This window comes from Petaurus breviceps, unplaced genomic scaffold (assembly GCF_028583685.1).
Source record: "Petaurus breviceps papuanus isolate PSGF00001 unplaced genomic scaffold, PetGlider_PUasm1.0 90977, whole genome shotgun sequence".
Classification (NCBI taxonomy): Eukaryota; Metazoa; Chordata; class Mammalia; order Diprotodontia; family Petauridae; genus Petaurus; species Petaurus breviceps.
This window is the reverse complement of record NW_027187391.1, coordinates 29,789,193-29,808,757: the sequence shown is the minus strand read 5'-3', so window position 1 is coordinate 29,808,757 and position 19,565 is coordinate 29,789,193. Positions and strand designations below refer to the sequence as shown.

At 35.3% G+C, this 19,565-nt stretch overlaps 1 long non-coding RNA gene across 1 annotated transcript in view; it reads left to right on the top strand.

The window, feature by feature from the left end:
- Window positions 1-19,296, top strand: part of LOC138153218 (uncharacterized) — a 213,942-nt gene extending 194,646 nt beyond the window's left edge. Inside the window, exon 4 of the long non-coding RNA XR_011166311.1 lies at window positions 19,182-19,296. This is a non-coding gene — a long non-coding RNA (uncharacterized lncRNA). The remainder of the gene's footprint in view (window positions 1-19,181) is intronic.
- The last annotated feature ends 269 nt before the right edge of the window (window positions 19,297-19,565 follow it).

Sequence of the window (19,565 nt, the reverse complement as noted above, 5' to 3'; positions counted from 1 at the left end):
TATCTATTTTCCTATCTTTATCTATCATCTACCTTTCTATATGAATGTATACATGTGATCCAATCAACAATCATTTATGAAGTATTTATAATGGGGGAGACACTGTGCTGAATGTTTGGGGAAATGAATATAGAAGAAAACAGGGACCTTCAAGAAGCTTACTATTTTTTCTTTTTTATTAATTTATTTTATTTTCATTTATTAATTTATTTTTTATTAATTTGCTTGTTTACTTTTAGTTTACAAGATTCAGTTCCACAATTCCTTGAGTTTCACATTCACATAGTTCTTTCTCTGGATGTAGACATCTTTCTCCATCACGAGTCTTCTGAGATTGACTTATATCACTGCATTGCTGAGAAGATTCCAGTCTATCAGAGTTGGTCATCACACATACATTGTATCTGTAATTGTGTACAAATTTCTCCTGTTTCCACTCTTCTCACTCAGCATCAGCTCATATAAGCCTCTTCAGGTAAATATGAAGTCCATCTGCTTCACATTTCTTATAGCACAATAGTATTCCATAACACACACACACACACACACACACATATATACCACAACTTCTTCAGCCATTCCCCAATTGATGGGCACCCCCTTAATTTCCAATTCTTTGCTACCTCAAAAAGAGTTGTTATAAATATTTTTGTACATATGGATCTTCCTCCCACTTCTATGATCTCTTTAGGATATAACCCTAGAAATGATATTGCTGGATCAAAGGATCTGAAATTATCTATAGCCCTTTGGACATAATTCCAGATTGCTCTCCAGAAAGGCTGGATCAGTTCACCACTCCACCAGCAATGCATTAGTGTTCCAATTTGCTCACATGCTCTCCAGCATTTGTCATTTTCCTCTTTTGTCATCTTAGCCAATCTGACTGGTGAGATGTGGTACCTCAGAGTCATTTTGATTTGCATTTCTCTAATCAATAGTGATTTAGAGCATTTCTTCATATGCTTATAAATATCTTTAATTTCTTTCTCTGAAAACTGCTTGTTCATATTCTTTGACCATTTATCAATTGGGGAATGACTTGTATTCTTTTAAATTTGACTAAATTCCCTGTATATTTTATAAATGAGGCCTTTATCAGAGACATACATTATAAAAATTCCTTCCCAATTTTCCACTTCCCTCTTAATCTTGCTTACATTGGCTTTGTTTTTACAGAACCTTTTCAATTTAATGTAATCAAAATTAACCATTTTGCATTTTATAATGCCTCTAATTCATGTTTGGTCATGAATTCTTTCCCTCTCCACAATTCTGACAGGTAAACTGTTCCTTGCTTTCTGGGATTGCTTACAGTATCAACCTTTATACCTAGATCATGCACCCATTTAGACTTTATTTTGGTATATGGTGTTAGATAATGGTCTATGCCCAGTTTGTGCCATACTATATTCCAGTTTTCATTTCATATATTCATTTCACTTTTTGTGTCAAAAGTGTTTTGTAATTGTGATCATATAGGTCCTAGGTTTGTTTTGGCAGGTAGATTCCCAAATATTTTATAATGCCTACAGTAACTTTAAATAGGATTTTTCTTTATATCTCTTGCTGTTGAATTTCATTAAAAACATACAGGAATGCCAAGGATTTATGAGGGTTTATTTTATATTCTGAAACTTTGCCAAATTTATTTATTTTCTCAAGTAGTTTTTTACTTCATTCTCTAGGATTCTCTAAGCATATCATCGTGTCATCTGCAAAGGGTGATAGATTGGTCTCTCTTTGCCAAATTTGATTCCTTTGGTTTCTTTTTCTTCTCTTATTGCTACTGCTAACATTTCTAGTACTAGATTGAATAAAAGGGGTGATAGTGGACACCCTTGTTTCACCCCTGATCTTATTGGAAATGCTTCTAGCTTATACCCATTATATATAATACTTGCTGATGGTTTTAAACAGATGCTACCTATCATTTTAAGGAAGGCTCCTTTTATTCCTATACTTTCTAGTGTTTTTAATAAGAATTGATGTTGTAAGGAGCTTAATTTTTAATAGGTGATAAAATACATATGTAATTCATATTAGTACATATAATATGCCAAGTATATAAGATATCACCTTAGAGAGGAGGACTTTAGTGATAATGGGGGAAACAAAGAAGGACTTGCTCTAAAGTATGATTAAAATATGTAGGATGACATAGATATATAAGTATATGAACACATTTTATTTATAACAGATATGAATAAAGTAACAACATATTTAAGATATAAATTATACACTCACATATATATGCTTATATCCATATACCAATGCAATCATAGATATAGATATGAATATTATTTCTATTTATTGCTAAATATTGCATCCCAATCAATTAACTGTTTTATCTAAAGCTAGTTCTACCTCTCCTGCACAGATATTCTATTAGTATATATGGTTGGAAGAAAAAAGCAGGAAAAGGTACTATATCAATCTGATTACAATATATGATATTTACTTTTTAAAACTGTAACTCTCTGATTAAATGTGATTAAAGGGGGGAGGGAGAGAGAGAATATTGATCTTTATCAGTGTGTGTGTATGTGTGTGTGTGTGCATATTTTCCTCAGTGATGAAGTGGAGGGAGAAGGAAGAGAATATAATTTGGATGCAGAATGAGTTATCACAACTTCCCCTGTAAGTTTTAGAGATAATCCACTTACAGGAAACAGTGTTCTTTATAGACTGGGACTATCATCACTATGTATAGGGGTTTGTTATTTGGTCTATACTCTGCTTCAAATCCTGCCTGCCATATTTGCTCATAAGTGACATTTGACTACTGTGCAATGAGTTCCCTGATCCTGCTGCTCTACTACTCTGCAACTGGGCTGTTTTCTATGGTCTCAGTCAAGGAGAATGGCAAAGTAGTAGTACATGCAGTGCCTGTTTTATTTTAAGCAATGCCCTAATTTCTCCAGCTCAACCCTATTATGTACATTTACAGTACCCATAGTGCTTTTGTCCTTTTATTTGAAGGGTAGGCACGAGGTCATCAACCAGGCATAATTTCATCTTCACAGAATTGTGGCCTTTGGGGAAAGGATTCTTAATTTGCAATGGTGATAGCTTAAATCTATAGTTCTGGAGAAGGAAAAATTGTGGAAAATAAATTGAATCTCTGCCGCACTCAAGCCTCCCCCTCCACATCTCCCATTTTTCCTGAGTTTCTCCTCTGTATATTCAAGCCAACTAAAATTTTAGATATCATCTGTGTAACCAGTGCTATTTTTTATTTCTATTTTCATCAGTTTTTATCTCATCCAAATGTTTAAGGATTTCATGTTTATTTTTTTTTCCAAACTATTTACTTTTCCTTTTATACAATAAGGCTGCAAGCCAGCATATGTAGTTACTCAATAAATACTTATTGAAGTCTTTCTATGTAAGAGGACACTATGTTAAAAATTAGGGTTACAAAGAAAGGCAAAATTAAAGTTCATGCCTTCAAGGAGCTTCCATTGTAAAGAGTGAGAGAAAGTGAAAATAATTATGTATATACCACATATTCAAAATATAAAAGGGAAGACAATCTCAGAAGGAAGGTGCAGGGTGGTGGGGAGGGGACAGAAAATAGCTCCTATAGAAGAAGGGATGATTTGTTCCAAATATTTAAGGAAAGCAAGAGAGTCAAGAGGTCAGTATCAGGAGGGAAAGACAGGTTTGGGGGCACAAAGAATACTAGTAAAGGAAAAATACAGTGAACTAATTGCAAAAAAGGCTAATCCCCAAAGAGCTCATTCAATACCCCTCCCCACCCCCCGCTATATCCCAATAGGCATCCCTGCACTATTTGAGAAGATTCCAGTATATAGCTTAAACAACTTCTGTCTCTGAGAAATCACTTGAGTCAGGGATCAAGAATGATGAAATATGAATTGACTAGTGAAGGGGGAGGCTAAGATGACTTTGAGGTCCATCCTGCCCAAGGGAGCTACCATTAAAGAAGAAGGAGTCAGACAGTGAGTAATGAGGGAACATAAAGGGGAGGGGTGTTTAAAATGCCAAAGATCTCAGGAAGAAAACTTAGGTAAAGATCTTAAGCATAAGCAGATAAAACAAAGGAGATGATAATAATAATAGTAAAGATGATGATAGCATTGTGACCTACTGAATTGCTAAGCAAATCTAGCTATCTATGAATAAATATTGTAAGACAAGTGGAAATTAATAAACCCCTCATGAGGCAGAGGATATTGTGAATTTCTAAGAGATTGTGGAACCACAGTAGGTTGTTCCTGAATGGTAAAAGAGAAATAGCAATTGCAAAAGCAGAATTTATGGCCTGTCCAGTAAAAATAATTTCAAGAATACAAAACTTGAATCCACAGTGGCAAGTTTCACAAAATGAATGAGAAAATAATGGATTGGGAATGCAACTATGTGGACATTAAAGATAATTTGGGAGAAAAAAGGCAAAAAGCTATAACATTAAAAGAAAACCTCCATAAAGACAAAGCATATTGATCTTGAAGACAAGATGCATAAAGACATCTTTACTATAGGTCTCTCAGATGAACACAGTAAAAAAAAAAAAGTGAACACTCTAACGCAAAAAAGACATACAAGGAAACAGCCTAAAAATATTGAACATAGAAAACACTATGCCAATTGAAAGAATTCATAGATTTTTTTTTCTCAGAAGAAAACCCTATATGGAAAAGGCCAGTGCATAGTAGTTAAATTTGCAAATTTTGAAAATGAACAAAAAATGTCACAAGTCACCAGGTATAATAATTTCAATTGAAAAGAAAGGGAAATTGAATATCATAACTATTCTTCTTTCACCAAACAATGCATAAGGTAGAGAACAAGAACAAAGGAGTTCAAAATGCACCTGACATAAAATATGCTACAGAGCTAACCCTAACCATTAATGTAAAAAAATGGTCATTCTTTATTTTAAGTTTATTTGGAAGTCTTAAAAAAAACAGACCTTAACAAATTATTTTCTTTGCAAAGATCACAGGAATTAGAAATATATAACAGATAAACAAATCCAACAAGGACAAGCAATTAAGGACAAGAGGAGTTACAAAAAGCAACACAGACACTATTAGAAGATCCCTTTCTAAAAGTACACAAGACATGATGGGTAACAAACAGACCCAATGTCCATATAAAAGTGAATTAATGTTTTCTGAGATTAATTAACAGAAAAATAGGGCACATGAAGGTGAAATAAGAAAAAGAAGACAGGAGGGAATATATGATGGACACTAATCAAGTCACAGGTTAACAATGAAGGGTAAATAACTCCTCTTGTTTCTCAGGGAGAAAAGAATATCCAAGAAGATGCATGAAGAAGCAAAGAAAGTGATTGAACTATGGGGGAAAAATGGCAAAAAATCTTGTTTCGGTGATGGCAGTGCCTTCCACTGAAGAATACTTGCACGAAGAAGGATCTTTATAAAGGGAAATGGGAGCATAGGCATTATTTGAAGGAATATAGTTGTTGGACCAAATCATACTACCTGAGAGGAGTTACAATTAAAGCTCTTGGGGGAAATAGATCCAGAAAAATGGGACAAAATAAAATGATGAGCAATACAGTAAATAAGAGGAAAATTTCTACCATGGGGTGATACCCCTCACTCAACTGAAGAAATTCTTATTTTAAAGAGTAAGGCACAATTTCCAAAGGGGAGACAAGATGTACCTTTTGTAATATAGAAACTGCTTGGAAAAAGGAGGCCCCTAAGCAAGAAACAAAGGAAGCAAAATGAGCACTTAGCTCATAACTTCAAAAGTAAATAGATTTATCCATCTAATAAAATAGAAAAAGCAACAAATTAGATTCAAAACAAAATTCTCATAATCTGTTCTTTGCAATTAACACATTGGGAATGCAAAGACATTCAAAGAATAAAAATGAGGATTTGGAAAAATAAATTACTATGCATTAGGCTAAATCAAAAATGCAGAAGTCCAAATCAAGCAATCAAACAAAGCCAAGTTGACAGCATAAAAAGAGATAATGAAGTTTCCTTGTTCATTCTGAATAGAATAAAATATAGCAAATTAATATAAATATTAAACTTATACATCCATATATTAGGGCCCAGAGATAATGTAAACTAATGTAAAAACAAGCAAGAAGAACAAATACATCCTTGAATACTATAATATAGTTAAAATAGGAATCAGGGTGGGGATCAGAAAAGAAAAGAAACAGCAGAATAGTAGCTTAACCATGAGTGGGTTAAACAAATAAAAATTAATAGTTATAATAGAAACAACTCATCAACATCATCATTGATGAAACAATATACCTAAATTTTTGGGAGGTAAAACTCAGAGGTAGAGAAAGAAATATATTCCTGCAAACATACATTAACAGAATGAAAAAAAAAAGGATTCATGAATTTAGTGTTCACAAACAATAGAAATTCAACAAATAAATTCAGACTAAGCATAAAATGATAATCCTAAAAGATTAGGAGAAACATGTAAATTGAAAAGAAAATTATAGAAAACACAAATCAAACTAAAAGGTGGTTCTTTGAGAACACTAATAAAATTGATAAACTTTTAGACAGTTTGAATAAAAAGGGATCAGAAAAATCAAATCAGGGGAGGCCAGGTGTCTCAGAGAGTAAGAGCACCGGCTCCAGTGTCTGGATGACCTGGGAATCAAATGCGGGCTCAGATACTTAGTACCACACCCAGAAATAATTGGCCACGTAACCTTGAGCAAGTTACTTAACCCTGATTGCTTAAAAAAAATCAAAACAATAAAATAAGCAAAATCATCCAAGATGAAATCACACAAAACCAATTCAAAAGAATTATCAGAACCTGCTATGCCCCCTTCTCAAATGATGAACAATCAGGTTTATTGTTATTATGGACAATGCCCAGAATAGATTTCAAAAGGAAACAGTCCCTATAGATAATTAAAATCTTCCAAAAGCTGTTATTTGCAAATAATAATAGCACTGGTGTCCCTGTGTTGTTATGAGGATCAAATGAGATAATACATGTAAAACACTTAGAGCAGTTCCTGACACAAAGCAGGTGCTATATAATAGCTTCTTCTCTTTGCCTTTTCATTCCTACTTTCCTGTCAGCACTTACAACTTAAACACTTCAGATCAACATTAAAGAGCCCAGAATTGATTCAAGAAAGAAAGCGGGCTTAAGTGCATTTGGGTAATTGTTCAGCATCTTTTTCTAATGATTCAAAATTTCTTTCTGAAAGAATAAGCCATTTAAAAATTACCAACATTAGTTTAAGATACAAGATATTCTCTGAAAAATTAAAGCTGTGGGTCAAAGAATAATGTAGAAATATATTTGGGGAGTGAAAAAGTTAAATGCTTACAAATGAAGAATTACTGGGGCAGCTAAGTGGCACAGTGAATAGAGCACTGGCCCTGGAGTCAGGAGGACCTGAGTTCAAATCTAGCCTCAGACACTTAGCACAAAAAAAAAACCTATCCATGAGACTTTGGGCAAGTCACTTAACCCCAATTGCCCTACCTCCCTCCTCCAAAAAAACAAGCAAAAAAAAAAAAACCCAAAACAAATGAAGAATTATACCGCCAAAGTAGTTAGAGATAAAATTAAAGGAAGACATAATACTGGGGGAGAATTAGGTCTTGTCAAAGGAGAGCTCCACTTTTATCCATGCAAGGTTAAGAGTCTTAGAGAATGACTTTTGATATGTTAGGCAGATGACCTGTGACAACTTTACTGTGGAAGATGGACTGCTTTACATGTAGGTTAGGAAGGTACAAATTGCTTTCAGTATACGTTGTAGTAAGATGTACTATGGTCAGTGACATCACAAATCTTTCAAAATTCACACAATGAAAAACCAAGGCTGATGACATTTCTGAGCTACAAATATTTGTTTTATTGTTATATTTGTTTTCTTTAGTATCTAACTTTATATGTTAGTACTTTTAACTATGAAAATTTAATAATAATAAACAATTCTCAAAGTCACTATCCTTTTATCTAGAATAGTGAATTAACATGTCAAGTCAAACAGAGTCATGGACATTAATAATCGTTTAAAGTGATCACAAGGGTTAAAATAAATTGTAATGGTAGACAGTGAATCCTTGAAAAATATCCTTGAAGTTAATCTACTAGGAACATATGTAGCTTGATCATACCTAGTATGTGTTTTAGGGCCATAAGGATGTATTTTGGGGATTATCAGGTAATTGGGAGAGGTAAAGGACAAAATATATTTTAATGAATATCTTTCTATACCTTTGCTTTCAACCAGTTTCAAAATGGACATAGAAATACCAAAAAATCTTTTTACTCATTTTAGTTACTCTATAAAAATGTCATGAAATTCTTAATAGAAACTAGCTAAGTGAAAGTCTTTAACTTAACAGCTCATTTAAGCAGGGGAAATACTACTCCCCTCCCCACTTCACTTCACTGAACTCATTCTCAATCAAAAAATATTGGCAGCTGAATACAACATGAAAGCTGACATTGGGGAGTACATTGTACTTTCATTTCTCCCAGGAGCCTGTACAAGAAACATTTCTGGTCAGACACAAAGGAAGCCAGTCCTGAAAAAGCATCATTAAGTCAATTTATATCACTTGTTCTCATGTTATATGGCTGAGAGAAAAAGGAAAAATGTCTCTAAACTACAAAAATGTAGATCTATGTAGCAGCAGTGTTACTTCTAAGTTAAGCTGATATGTGTAGTGTGTTTTTAATGAGAGAAATTTTACAGGTAAATGACTTTCTACATGATGATTACTAACCCCAGTACCAATTGCAAACAATTTGTATGATTACAGATTTATGCAGCAAGGTGGATAGATGCTATGCTTTAAGTTAACAAGGGCTTAGTTCAAATTTTGCTTCAGATCTTTACCAGCTGTGTGACCCTGGGCAAGAAACTTACTGTCTCAGCCTCATTGTTCTCATCTGTAAAATGGAAATAATAGTAATGTAATTTTACAAGATTGTTGTGAGGACCAAATATCACAAAATACATAGTGTTCTGCAAAACTTAAAGAAAGGTAAAAATGCTAACTATATTAGTAATATAAATAGTAGCAATGTGACTTGTGGTAAAATGAAAGAAGCCAGAGTAGGATCACTTTGAAAGTGTTGCCAAATGAGCTCTTTGTGGGAAGACACTACCAAAATGTCTTCTTTGTCCTGGACAACGATTAGAATCTCCCTTGGAGCTATGAATTGTAGACATCATAACAAAAAATAAAGTATTTCTAAACATCTTGTCATTATAAATCACTGCAAAACTTGTCTCTAACAACAATAGAAGGTGAAAGAGATATTTGGAACCTTGCCAATAAGATTTCCTGAATCCTTAGTATTAATCTTAACATTTTTGTCTTATGAGAGAGTTTCCATATTGCCCATAACTAGTATTAAAAACTAATTGCTATGATAAGCTACTAAAATAAAGTAAAACAAAATAAAAATGAGTAAGCAAAGGATAAAGAAACCTACCATAGATAGCTACTTGATTTAAAAGAAGATTTGGGTTCATATTCAGAGGAAGATAGTGAGGTAAAAAAAAAAGTCACTCCTAACCCAAAGCATAATGTCAAATGGTCAAAAAACCAAAAAGAGTTCTTGGAAGAACTTAAGAAAAGAGTGATACTTTTTCCCTTAGTAGAAAAATGAAAGGAAAAAATTGGAGATGTGGAAGTCCAATTGATATTCTTGGAGTGTAGAGGAAGCTTGAAATTAGGGATATAGTGCTGAGATGGGAGAAATCTGATTCAAATGTGGCCTCAGACATTGACTATTTATGTATTTTTCTGGGTTAGATATTTGTGCAAATTTAAATAACATGCCTAAGAAGTACTAGATGGATTATGATATGTATGAGAATAGTGACTATAACAGTACTGATGAAATCTTATCTCCTTCACATCCTTCTCTATTTTGTATTAGGGTTTCCAACATGTAACTATCTTAATTCTCTCACCTACCCACCCCTTTGTTTTGTTTCTTTTTATTCTCTACTCCTTCCAGTTGTAAGTTTCTAGTCTAAGGAAGATGTGAGAACATTGAAAGACTATTACTTACTTCATCATTCCCTTTAACTATTCTGTTTTCTCCTCATTTTTTTGTGCTAATTCTCTTTCCCTGATATTAAAGAATACAGTCATTTTACTTGGTAAAATAATCAGCAAAATGCATTTTCAAAACATGGTATTTCCCAAAATTATTGATATACTAGAGAACATTTTGAGCATAAGATGAATTTCCTTCCCATGCTCACTTCCTCAAATAAGCTTCAGGTTTTGTCAAGGTAAAGGGTTGTATTTATTGCATATATTTAGGTGCAGTTGGTGCTGGAGCAGATAAAGGTCTGAACTAGTCCAAACCACCCGTTTGGTCCATAACTTCTCTTCTAATGCCTGGATTTTCTGCCCACTCAATTTTTTTCCTAATGTGTCACTGATGAAGTGTTGGAGCACTCTGTCCTTAACTCAATTTCCCCCATAGGTTCTGTGGGTTTTGTTGTATAATTTGGTATAATGTGGTGCTGTTGGGGAATGCATATGTCATAATATACATTGAACTGGCTGTACTCATTGTGCATCTTTTCCTTTGCTTCCCAAACTCTGATTATAGAGCCTTAAAGCTTTTCTGGATGCCCTGTAGTTATGGAACTAAAGAAAGGCAGAATATGGGGCATAGCCAAATGACGGCATAGAAGCAGGTAAACTCCCTGAGTGCCTCCCATAATCACTTCAAATACCTCTAAAATATGAGTCTAAACACACTTCAGAGCTACAGAACCCACAAAGTGACAGAGAGAAACAAATTTCATACTGAAGACATCCCAGCAGGCCAGCAGGAAGGGTCCATCACATCACACTGGAAGATGAGCCCAGCCCCAGAAGAACCCTTGGTTTTAGCCTCAGGGTGGCCATGACCAGCAGCTGCAGCAAACCACAGGAGAGTGAATCACCAGCAGCTGTGGTGGTTTCCAGAATTATCAACCCATAAATGTCAAAGGCAAAGTAAAAGGTCAGTGTGGACTTTGGGAACAGGGGAAGCTAGAGTGTGTTTCAGGCTCTGCCCATGGAGGGAAAAGTGGCTGAGGTGCAGTGGCCATGCCACTGCCTCTGTGTGGCTGCTTCAGAGCTCCTGACCTGCAGATTGTAGGGGGACCAAGTGACCATTCTGATGGGTAATTGCTCTTGCTTTAACCTGCTTGGATCCAGATCACTATCTTGGGTGTAGGTCCTGGGATGTGTGACCAGTGCCAGAGGCTGAGGAGGCTTCTGAGAGGGCACCCAACCAATAGCTCCATCAGCTGCAAAACCCCCAGCATTTTGGGAAAAAGTTCACCTCTCTGGAAGCAGAGTTCTACTGTGACAAAAAGCTCAAAAGTCAAGTAATTCAATGGCTACATGAGCAAGCAAAGGAAGCAAAGCAAGCACAGCAATTCAACTTCAGATTCCTTTTTGGGGGCCAAAAAGGACCAAAACATGGAACAGCAGGAAGACAATAAAGTCAGAACTCCTGCACCAAAAGCTTCCAAGAAAAATAATGAACTGGTTACAGGTGATAGAGGAATTCAAGAAGGATTTTTAAAACTAAGTAAGGGAAGTAGAGGAAAAATTGGGAAGAGAAATGAGAATTATGCAAGGAAATCATGAAAAGAGAGTCAAAAACCTGACTGAAGAAAACCTTATAATAAACTAACTCAAAAGGCAAAAGGGGCTCAAAAAGCCAATAATGAGAATAATGCCTTAAAACCCCAAAATTTGCAAGATGGAAAAAGAATCTTAAAAGCTCACTGTAGAGAATAATTCCTTTAAAATCACAATGGAGAAAATGCAAGCTAGTGACTTTATGAAAAATCAAGATCCTATTAAAAGGATCCAAACAAATGAAAAAAAATAGAAGGCAATGTGAAATATCTCATTGGAAAAACCACTGACCTGGAAAATAGATCCAGAGAGGTAATTTAAAAATTATTGGACTACCTGAAAGCCATGATGAAAAAATGAACTAAGACATCATCCTTTAAGAAATTCTCAAGCAAAATTGCTCTGATGTTTCAGAACTAGAGGGCAAAATAGAGGTTGAAAGAATTCACTGATCACCTCTTGAAAAAGATCCCAAAAAGAAAACTTTTAGGATTGTTATAGCAAGGTTCTGGACTAACCAGATGAAGGAGAATATATTACAAGCAGCCAAGAAGAAACAATTTTGAGTACTGTGGAAACAAAATCAGGTTAACACAGGATATGGCAGCTTCTACATTGAGGGATTGGAGGACTTGTAATATGATATTCTGTAGGTCAAAGGAGCTGGGATTAAAACCAAGAATCACCTACCCAGCAAAACTGAGTATCATGTTTCAGGGGAAAATATTGTCATTCAATGAAATAGAGGACTTTCAAGCATTCTTGATTTGAAAACAGAGTTGAACAGAAAATTTGACATTCAGATACAAGAAGCAAGAGAAGCATGAGAAGGTAAATAGTGAAAAGAAATCATAAGGAACTTATCAAAGTTGAACTATTTACATTTCTACATGGAAATATGATAGTTATAACTTATGAAACTTTTCTCAGTGAGGATAGATGAAGGAAATATAAATGTATATATATGTATATATAGGAGAGTATATGGGTTTATGAATACATATGTAAGTGTAAGTATGTGTACAGCTATACATAGACAGAGGGCACAAGATCAATGGAATAAGAAAGGATGATACAAGGTGAAATTGAGAGGTGAGAGAGAGGAATATAATGAGAGGCAAAGGGGAGTGACAGAATAGGGTAAATTATCTCTTATAGAAGAGGCAAGGGAAAACTGTTACAATGGAGGGGAAGAAAAGGAAGGCAAAAGGGAATGGGTCAACCTTACTCATTGAATTTGGCTTAGGGCTGGAATGACATACACACTAAATAGTGTATCTCATCCTACATGAGATTGAGGGGAAGGGGATGACAAGGGGGATGATGGAGGGGAGGGCAGGTTGGATGGAGGGTAGTTAGAAGCAAATACAGAAGCACAGTGTCAAAGTAGAGAATAGAACAAGTGGAGGGAGGGATAGGATGGAGGGAAATATAGTCAGTTTTTCATAATATATCCACTATGGAAATGTTTTGCATAGCTACACATGTACAACCTATATTGAATTGCTTATCTTTAACATAAGGGTGGGTGATGATGGAGAAAGGGAAAGAATCTGGAATTCAAAGTTTTAAAATCAAATGTTTTAAAAATATATCATTGTTATTAATATTATTATTATTATTACATGCACCTGGGAAATAATACATACAGGTACTAGGGTATTGAGCTCCATCTTGCCCTAATGGAAAGTCATAGGGTATATGGGGGAGGATATAGGAAAAAGCATATTGGGGGAGGGGTTATTCAGTGGGATTGCTGTTTTGAGGTGGTGGGTAGGGGAAAAATGGAGAGAAAATTTGTAACTCAAAATCTTGTGGAAATGAATGATGTAAACTAAAAATAAACATAAAATTTAATTTAAAAAAAGAAAGGCAGAATAACATTGTGAATTAGACACTAGGTGAGTCCAAAAGACATAGATTAAAATCCTGCCTTATATACCGCTACAGGTATGTCTATAGAATATAACCATGTTTCTACCTCAGGTTCTTCACCTGAGAAATGAATTTTTGGGTTCTGTGACCTCTGACTTTCTCTTCTAAGTATTAATCCATGCTCCTGTGTATTAGAGTTATGAGACAAGCCAACATATTTTAAAAGAATAGATTAAGAAAAGACTGGGACCAAGTGTCTATGTAATTTTTATGTATTTCACTCAGTAAGGATTTTCAAACATTGTAACCAGTGTGATATGTGATTTTGCACATACTAAAAAAGCACCATCTCAGAGTTTTACTTAGATTTGAAGTTGGTCTAATGCCACCTGTTAGCTATTGTTGATAGAGTTTTTTTTTTATACCTTCATGGACAAGACCCATAAATGTCTAGATGTATTCATATGTGTCTAACTTAAGTGATTTTTTTGCCAATGTATTATTTTCCCCTAAGTATTACAAAATACATCTACATCAGGAGTATATGTGGATACATATGTAAATGATCATTATTTTTCACTCATTGTGAAAAAAAAAAAAAACACAGGGAACTTCACTTCCCTAAAGAGAATTTGTTTTCCTTTTAGAGGAATTGGATTTCATTAATAATGACATTATTCCAGGTTTTGAATTAATGTGTCTTGAATGTGAGTTTTATGACATAGTTTATATTTTGTCAAAAATTATAAATTGCTATTTTAGTACTTATGGAAATTGACATCTGTCATATAGTCTTTCTTTAGCATATTTCGCCCTTAATATTTATTAACAAATCCAAATATTTCATTATTCAAAGAAGAATAAATTATTATATATGAATGAATGAAATAACATTAAGTAATTACGATATGATAGAAAATTTAAGTTATGGGTATTCATATGCAAAACTGAAACAATCCTTGTCCTATATTTGAATAGAATCTGTGGGCATCTCTGTTATTAAGTTAGTGGTAAACTTGCCCAGTTTTTGTTCCCTTTTGAATATTTGTGTTATTTTCTTTTATGTCAGTTTAAAATGTTTTATTTATGCTGTTTTTGCATCATTATTTACTGCCAACTCTCCATCCTCACCAAAAGAAAACTGGAATTAAACAAGTAATATCTGAAATTATGTATCATTTTTCATTTATTGCCTATCTATCACACTTTTGCCAAAATGTGAGAGGCATTGTTCTTCCTCAGGCTTCATGATAGGTTACTACATTGAAAAAAAATGATGTGGAAATTCAGAAGCTGATAAATGAAAAATGAGAACTCCATAGGATTTATCAGGAGGATAGTCCATACATCTCCAAGAAGGCAGCACTTAATTCCATCAAGAGTAATGTACAAGCAAAACTTAGAGAGATGCTACACTCTTGCTCAGTAAAAAGGCAGATGAAATTCAGTTTCATGTTGGTAGTAAAAATCCAAAGTGCTTTTATGATTCCCCAAATACTATTTTTGGGCAAAAGACCTATGGTGTATCTCAACTACTCAGTGCTGATGGAGCCACATTGATTAGTCATAAAGACATGATCCTAGAGAGATGGACTGAACACTTCCATAGTGTCTCAACAGACCATCATCAATCAATTATGAGGTCATTGACTGTTTACCTCAGGTTGAAGTCAATTCCTCCCTAGCTGAAGCTCCAACTGAAGAAAAGGTTTGCCATTTGACTCCTTTCATGTGGTAATGCTCCTGGTACTTATTCTGTTATAGCTGAGATTTACAAGGTAGGGGGTCCAATGCTCATACAAAAGCTAACTAAAATTTCCCAGATTATATGACAAGAGGAGATTGTACCCAAGAAGTTCAAGTGTACTTACATTGTCCATCCCTATAAAAGTAAAGGAAATAGATTGTCCTGTGACAATCATGGAGGGGGAGGGTGTTCTCTCCCTTAGCCATTGCTGTCAAGATTCTTGCCAGAGTCTTCCTTAATAGGCTGATTCTTCACATGGAAGATGGCCATCTACCTGAGAGCCACTGTGGCTTCAGAAAGGATCAAAGAATAGTCTATATGGTGCGTGCTCTCTGACAACTCTAGGAGAAATGCTAGAAGCAGAACAGGCATCTGTACACAATGTTTGTAGATCTGACCAAGGCCTTTGATATTGTTAGTCATGAAGGCTTATGGAAAATTATGTCAAAATTTAGTGGCCTGGAGAAATTCATCAGCATTGTATGTCAATTTCATGATGGCATGCTTGCCTGGGTTCTAGATAATAGACAATGTACTTTTGCCTTCTCAGTCATTGATGGAGTCAAACAAGGCTATGTGCTTGCTCCCATGCTTTTTAAAAAAATATTTTGGTTTTAAATTTTTTTTGTACACAAGCCCTTGAGTTTCAAATTTTCTTCTCCTCCCTTTGGGTCCCCTGCACCATGTTGGCATGCAATCAATTATAGTATCTGCAAATACTTTTACATTAGACATTAGTCAGGTTAAAAAGAAGGATTGTAATAGATGGAATGAACAATGGGAAAGAGGAAACAAAACCAAACAAGAAAAAGAAAGAGAGGGACTGCTAGGTGGCACAGTAAGTAGGAGCACTGGCCCTGGGAGCCAAGAGGACCCAGGATGGGTTCCGGCCTCAGATACTTAACACTCACACAAAAAAATATGGGCCATGTAACCTTCAGCAAGTTACTTAAACCCAATTCCAAAAAAAAGAAAGAAAAAGAACAGGTAGTTTGCTTCAATCTGCATTCAAACATTGTTCTTTCTAGTTCTTTCTCTGAATGTAGACATCTCTGTCCATCATGAAACTTTTGGAGTTGTCTTATAACACTGCATTGCTGAAAAGAGTCCAGTCTATCAAAGTTGGTTGTCACACATATTGTGTCTGTAATTATGTACAAATTTCTTCTGAATTTGCTCTTCTCAGTCAGCATCAGTTCTTATAATATTCTCCAGGTAAATATGAAGTCCATCTGCTCCTCTTTTCTTATAGCACAATAGTATTGCATTACATTCATATACCACAATTGTTTAGCCATTCCTAAATGGATGGACACCTCTTTAATTTCCAATTCTTTGCCACCACAAAAAGAGCTGCTAGAAATATTTTTTGTATATATGGGTCTTGCTCCCATTTTTATAATCTCTTTGAGATACAACCCTAAAAGTGGTATTGCTGGGTCAAAGGATATGAAATTATTTATAGCCCTTTGGGTATAGCTCTAGATTGCTCTCCAGAATGGTTGAATCAGTTCACAACTCCACCAGCAAAGCATTAGTGTTCCAATTTTTCCAAATCCTCTCCAGAATTTGTCATTTTCCTGTTTTGTTACCTTAGACAATCTGACAGGTGAGATGTGGTACCTCAGAGTTGTTTTGAGGAGGCTTTTTCTAATCAACAGTGATTTAAAGCATTTTTCATATCCTTATAGATATCTTTAATTTCTTCCTCTGAAAACTGCCTGTTCATATCCTTTGACCATTTATCTATTAGGGAATGTCTTGTATTCTTTAGATTTGACTCAATTCTCTGTATATTTTATAAATGAGGCCTTTATCAGAGACATTTGTTGTAAAAATTACTTCCCAATTTTCCACTTCCCTCTTAATCTTGGTTACATTGGCTTTGTTTGTACAGAATCTTTTCAATTTAATGTAATGAAAATGATCCATTTTTCATTTTACAATTCTTTCTCGTTCTTGTTTGGTCAAAAAGTTTTCCCCTCTCCATAAATCTGACAGGTAAACTATTTCTTGCTTTCCCAGATTTCTTCCAGTATCAGCCTTTATGCCTAGATAATGCACCCATTTAGACTTGATTTTGGTATACAGTGTTAGATAAGGGTTTATGCCCAATTTCTGCCTTACTATATTTCAGTTTTTCCAGCAGTTTTTGTCAAATAGTAAGTTCTTATCCCCAAAACTGGGGATTTGGGTTTATTAAACAGTAGATTACCATAGTTATTGACTGCTGAATGTGGTGTATACAATCTATTTCATTAATCTACTACTTTATTCCTCAGCCAGTACCAAATAGTTTTGATTACTGCTGCTTTATAATATAGATTAAAATGTGGTATAGCTAGGCCACCTTCCCTAGCATTTCTTTTCATTCATATTCTGGACACTTTGTTCTTTCAAATGAATTTTATCACTATTTTTCTAGCTCTATAAAGTAATTCTTTGGTAGATTGATTGGTATGACACTAAATATGTAATTTTCTTTAGGCAAAGTTGACATTTTTATTATCTAGGAGTTATGACTTCATTGCCCTCCTCCAGTTCTATGCTTTGATATTTTTTGTCCACAAAATAGGATTGTATAATCTGACTGTGCTTCCTCATTTTGGCAGGTACTTGACTTTTGAGCTCTTTGCCACAATAGAACTCTGTTTACATAATGGAGAGAGCTTTGTCCCAAATTGCTGGGCTTTTCACAGTTGCTGGAGCTATCAGTTGGGTCCCCTCTGTATTGCTCCCACAGGCTCTGTCTCACTGGCCACTCAACCCAGGACCACCACCCAACACCTGATCCAAATCCAGGCAGGTCCAAGAAAGTGTGATTACCCTCTGAATGGTTACTTGCTCCCTCTACAATCTGCAGTCCAGGAGCTCTGAAAGCAGCCACGCGGCACCACCATGCCTCTGCCACTTCTTGCCATGGGGGCAGGGGCCAGGCCATGCTGCTCCTTCACCCTTACAACAGATTTCCTGACTGACCTTTTATTTTCTATTTGGCATTTATAGGTTGAGCAGTCTAGAAACTGCCACAGCTGATGGTGATCCACTCTCCTGAATCTTCTCTGGTTTGTCTGGGTGCTCCCTCAGACTGGAACCATGGCTCACTGGGGACTGCACTGAGCTCCCAGAGAGCTGTGATAGACCTTCCCTGTCAGCCTGTCAGGCTGCCTTCAGGAGGAGATTTGTTTTTCTCTGTCTCTTTGTGAGTTCTGTAGCTTTAAAATTTCTTTTGAGTCATTTTTTTTATAGGTATCGGAGATGGTTGAAGGCAGAGCCCACATCAAATTTGTGCTTTTACTCTGCCATCTTGGCTCTGCCCCTACTCCCATTCTTTTTAACATGATGTTTTCACTCATTTTATCAATTGCTTTCAATGAAGATGAACATGGCATTAAATCAACTACTGCACTGATTATACCTTCTTCAACTTGAAAAGACTACAAGCCAAGACCAGAGTAGTGAGTGTTGGTGCATGATTTTCTGTTTGCAGATGATTGTGCCCTCAATGCAGCCTCTTCAGTTGAGATACAACATAGTATGAATCAATTCTCTGCTGCTTGTGCTAATTTTGGCCTAACAATTAACACCAAGAAAACACAGGTGCTCCATCAGCCACCACCAAACTTTTCATTTGTGGAACCATTGGTTACAGCAAATGGAGAAGTTTTGAATGCTGTGGATAAGTTCACTTACCTTGGTAGTATACTCTCCAGGGATGTACTCAGTGATAATGAAGTTGACACACACATTGCCAGAGCTAGCTCAGTGTTTGGGAGGCTATGAAGGAAAACATGAGAGAGAAGAGGTATAAGACTGACTACCAAACTGAAGGTCAATAAAGCTGTTGTGCTGACATCATTGTTGTATGCCTGTGAAACCTGGATAGTCTACCAACACCATACCAGGAAACTGAATCACTTCCATTTGAATTGTCTTAGGAAGATTCTGAAGATCACCTAGCAGTACAAGGTAACAGACACTGCGGTCCTTACTTGAACTAAACTGCCAAGTATTCAAACTCTGCTTCAGAGAGCATAACACCAATGGTCTGGGTAAGTTGTTCAAATGCAAAATGTATCCTTTAAGATTTCGGATACTGTACCACTTGGTGCATATATGTTTAGTAATGATATTACTTTATTTTCTATGGTACCTTTTAGCAAGATCTGGTTTTCTTCCTTATCCCTTTTGATTACATCTGTTTTTGTTCTTTGTCTGAGATCAAGATTACTACCCCATTGTTTTTTTTTAACTTCAGCTGAAACATAATATATTTTGCTCCAGCCTTTTTATCTTTACTTTGTATTTATCCCACTGTTTCA